The sequence below is a fragment of the Meles meles genome, chromosome 2, assembly GCF_922984935.1.
Source record: "Meles meles chromosome 2, mMelMel3.1 paternal haplotype, whole genome shotgun sequence".
Lineage (NCBI taxonomy): Eukaryota > Metazoa > Chordata > Mammalia > Carnivora > Mustelidae > Meles > Meles meles.
In genome coordinates, this window is record NC_060067.1 from 109,622,844 (window position 1) to 109,627,761 (window position 4,918).

Sequence of the window (4,918 nt, forward strand, 5' to 3'; positions counted from 1 at the left end):
CTCAGGGCCCTGGGATTCCAGGGCTCCCTGCTCAGTGGGGAGCCTGCTGCTCCCTCTGCTTTTATTCTCTCTCTCTCTCTCAAATTAATAAATAAAATCTTTAAAAATTTTTAAAAATAACATTTTACTTATCTATTTATTTGAGAGAGAAAGAGAGAGAGACAGCAAGGGGAGGGGCAGAGAAGGAGGGAGTGGGAGAGAAAGAGAATCCCAAGCAGACTCCAGGCTAAGCGCTGGGCTCTATCTCACCACACTGAGATCATGACCTGAGCTAAACACCGAGAGTCAGTCGCTTTACCAACAGAGCCATCCATGCGACCCCAGCTGAATTTTTAAAAACCACTACAGGAAAATAGAATGGTACCCACTAGCTCCTATTATAAAAACAAACCAAAAATGAGTCAAGACTTTAGCTTAAACTTTAATAGGAACTTAGGACATATTACTGGAAGTACAGGGCCTAGAATCGGAAATATCATTTTTTTTTCTCGATTATTCATACAGTATCTGGACTATTGTGCTCTATTCTAGTCACTGTAAGAGAAACAAAAGAACAAAAAATACCCAATAAGCAGTAGTCAGACTGGTAAAAATTCTGAAAACCTAGCCTAGAGGAATGACCACAGCAAAAGGAATTGGTTCCTCTCTCTAAATATTTGAGGAGCATTATCTGAATATACTCGAATTAAAACTTTAAAAAGTAAAAATGAATAGTGCTCACTTTGGCAGCACATATACTAAAATTGGAATGATACAGAGACGATTAGCATGGCCCCTGCGCAAGGATGACACGCAAAAAATAAAAATGAATAAATGGGTTATCACTATATTACACCTGAAACAAATATAACACTGTAGGTTAACTAACCTGGAATTACAATTAAAAATCAATATAAATATAAATAAATAAATGTTTGAAGAGCATTAGTTTGGGATATTCTGTGTGGATGCGGGGAAGTAGGGTGGGTTAGTAGGAGTTGTGGAAATGGAATGGTCTGTGGTGGGTGGCATTTGGTAACAGAAGGGTCAGTGAAAGCAAGCTGAGATGGATAGTTCTATGCTTGGTTGAGTCCTTTCAGTACATGGCCCAATTCAGGAAAAAAAAATTGTAGAACGTGTTTTTTTCTTCAATTCCAAGTAGCTTTCTTGAATTCCATTGGAGAAAATGTTTCACAACTTAAGTTACATTCTTTAACAAACAGCAGAATATGGGGACATTTTGAGACTTCTTTGTAGCTATTAAAATATTAATATATGGATTGTTTGCAAATAACAACTTTTTAAACTCCTTGTATTGGTATAGGGCTTGAGTTCACAAAAATGCTTTCACATTAATCCTCTCCTTTCATTTTTGAAACTCCTCTACAAAATAAGTATTACTATCCCCAGGAAACAAGTGTATAAAGGCAAAACAACTTGTCAAAGATCCTGGCAAATGAGGGTAACACTCAAGCAATACTTAGTTTTTCCATTCAGTGCAAACTGTAATGATCAAGATGGTTACCCTGAAGACTTTTTTTTTAAATCACTGCTTAGTATAAAACTGAAAAAGAACCAACTACTTCATTTCAAGCTAGATGTGTCTGTCTTTTCATTCCCCAGAGAATTTTCGAATGAGAAAAGATATATTGAAATAAATGAAACATATTTTGTACTAGTAAAAAGGAAGGCTCTGCTTTTAAAAAGTGCACACTCACTTAACACGTTAAACAAAATCTCTATAGTATGGTGATTCTTTTCAATACTTTATGAGAAAATATTTCCTGTTTATTTTACCTTTCGTCCCCAAATACATTAATATTGGCACTATGTGTTTGGACTGCTGGATAGCAATGTCATTACCAAGTGCTGATTAGTTTTTTATTAACCTGGGTTCTAAGGATATGGGAACTACACATCCAAAAATTAAAGAGGCATAACGATGCGCTCTAAGAAGACTAGGGTGTACCTAGTGCCTAGCAAGTATTAGTCACTTGATTAATATTCATTTAGTAAAAGGGCTCTTTCTAAGAAAAAAAATCAGACTTGCACAGGTTCTATACACCAATATTCACAGCAGCATTATTCAAAATAGCCAAAAGGTAGAAATGTCCATCAACAGATGAATGGATAAACAAAATGGAATATACATATAACGAAATATTATTCAGCCTTAGAAATGAATGGAGTTCTGACACATATTACAACATGAACGAAACTTGAAGACATTATGCTAAGCGAAATAAGCCAAACACCAAAGGACAAGTATTGTATGATTCTACTCATATGAGAGGGCACCTGGGTAGCTCAGTGGTTAAGCAGCTGCCTTGGGCTCAGGTCATGATCCCAGGGTCCTGGGATCAAGCCCCACATCGGGCTCTCTGCTTAGTAGGAAACCTGCTTCTCCCTCTCCTACTTCCCCTGTTTGTGTTCTCTCTCTCTCTGTGTGTGTCTCTCTCTCTGTCAAATAAATAAATAAAATCTTTTTTAAAAAGAGAGAAAGTAGAATAGTGGTTGGGAGGGACTTGATGCAGGGAGGAATGGGGAGTTGTTACTGTTTGACAACTTCAAGGCTTCAGTTCGGGAAGATGAGGAAAGTTCCAGAGATGGATGGCAGTGATGGTTGCACACCCGTGTGAATATACTTACTGCCACTCAACTGTGCACGAAAAAGTGGCTAAAATAATAAGTTTTCTGTAATATGTACTCTACCACGATTTTTAAAAAAATCAATTATTTACTTTAGTATTACCTAATTAGAAGTCATACTCCAACTCTATGCTGACCTCATTGAGATTTACCATACCTTAGACTTTTAAATAATATTTTCTTTAAAAAACATCATTTGGACTTAGGTTCCCAGTTCCGCATGTAAGAAACTCAGAAGTTATCACTATGTCCCAACAACAGGTACAAAGCTGAACAAACTGAAAAAATCAACAACTCTTCTTAGCTCTGTTAAAAAACAAATGAGATCACAGGGCAAACTTCTGTCCTCACAACAGGAGAGACAGACAGGCAAACAGAGAGAATCACAACTTACCAGAGCAGAAGGCTTTGTGGGAGCCAGTGCTAGGGTAGGAAAACCTGAACCGTAATTGATTAATTGCTGGAGACTCAGCGTGGACAATTCTGAGAGTTAAAATCTCCAGGGGAACCCAGTCATTGGAACCTCCCCACCCATAAACTTTTGTAAGATTTCCCTCCAGGAACTTGATCTGGTTCTCACAGTGACTATCAGAGAAAAATCCCCTTGAGTTTCTGTTAGGAGGAGGAGGAGGAGGAGGAGGAGGAGGAGGAGGAAAGAAACAGTTTTGAAATACAGCAGAGCACTCTGCTCTTCTTAACATAATCTGCCTTCGGGAGAAACTATTTAACCAGACCCTTACTTGTCAAGATTTTATCAGACTTTAACTGAACCGAGGGAAGGGAAGTACCCAACTCCAGCCCACTCTGTTCATCCTGTCCCACCTAAAAAGGGAGAAAAAAAGTCTGAAAATCCTTTGTAAAGTTCACAGTACAAACCCAGGCTCACCAAAAAGACTAAGACCAAATCATAAGACAACAGAACACTTTCCTTATCCTAACACCTTGCTTCCATATTATTAAAGGCCTATTTATGACATTTCCTTTTAAACCAGTACACTATGTTCAGTGATGAAGAAAAAATTATAAGGCATACTAACTGGCAAAAACACAATTTGAAGAGACAGAGCAAACATCAGAACCAGATAAAGATATGGCAAAGACATTGGAATTATCAGACAGGGAGTTAAAAACCACTGCGATTGATATGCTAAGGATGCTGATGAATAACGTGGACAGCATGCAAAAACAGATGGACAATATAAGCAAATAAATGGGAATTCAAAGAAAGAACTAAAAAGAAATGCTAGAAAGCAAAAACACAAACAGAAATGAAGAATGTTTCAAAGGGGCATATTAGTAGACTGGACAAGGCTGAAAAAATATCTGAGCTTGCAGATATCTCAATAGAAAGCATAAAAACTGATGGGGGCACCCAGCTGGCACAGTCAGTTAAGTGTCCGACTCTTGCTCAGGTCTGATTTCAGCGTCGTGAGATTAAGCCCTGTATTAGACTCCACCCTGTGTGGAGTCTGCTTGAGTTTCTTTCTCCCTCCCCCTCACTGAAATAAATACATATGTCTTTAAAAAAAAGAAAGAAAGAAAACTCCAAAATTGAAAAGCAAAAAGAAAGATGACTAGAAAATAAAAGAACAGGATATCCAAGAACTGTGAAATAAGTATAAAATGTGTAACATATTTGTAATAGGAATACCAGAGGGAGGAGAAAAAGAGAAAGGAACAGAAAAAATGTTTGAAACAGCAAGGACTGAAAATTTTCCCAAATTCATGTCATATACCAAACCACAGGTCCAGGAATCTCAGAGAACACCAAACAAAATAAATGTCCCTCCAAAAATGGCATTTAGGCACATCATCTTCAAACTACAGAAAATGAAAGAGAGAAAATTCTAAAAGAAGTTAGAAAAAATAAAAACCACTTACTTATAGAAGAGCAAAGATAAGAATTATATTTGACTTCTCCTCAGAAACCGGGCAAGCAAGAAGAGAGTGGAATGAACTATTTGAAGTACAGAGAAAAAAAATTCTACCAAATTAAAATTCTGTACCCTGAAAAATTATTTTTCAAAGTGAAGGAGAAATAAAGACTTCTGCAGACAAAAAAAAAAAAAAATGGGGGGAACTTGTTGCCAATAAACCTGCTTTGCAAGAAATGTTAAAAGAAATTGTTCAGAGGGGCACCTGGGTGGCTCAGTAGCTTAAGGGTCTGCCTTCGGCTAAGGTCATGATCCCAGGGTCCTGGGATCGAGACCCACGTTGGGCTCCCTGCTCAACAGGAGCATGCTTCTTCCTCTGCCTCTGCCTGACATTCTCCCTGCCTATACTCTCTCTT

At 37.8% G+C, this 4,918-nt stretch overlaps 1 non-coding gene across 1 annotated transcript; it reads left to right on the forward strand.

Annotated features, from left to right (window-relative positions):
• The first annotated feature begins 713 nt into the window (after positions 1-713).
• LOC123937747 lies at positions 714-820 on the forward strand. The gene has a single exon (XR_006817546.1). It is a non-coding gene; the product is annotated as a U6 spliceosomal RNA (small nuclear RNA).
• Positions 821-4,918: the final 4,098 nt, after the last annotated feature.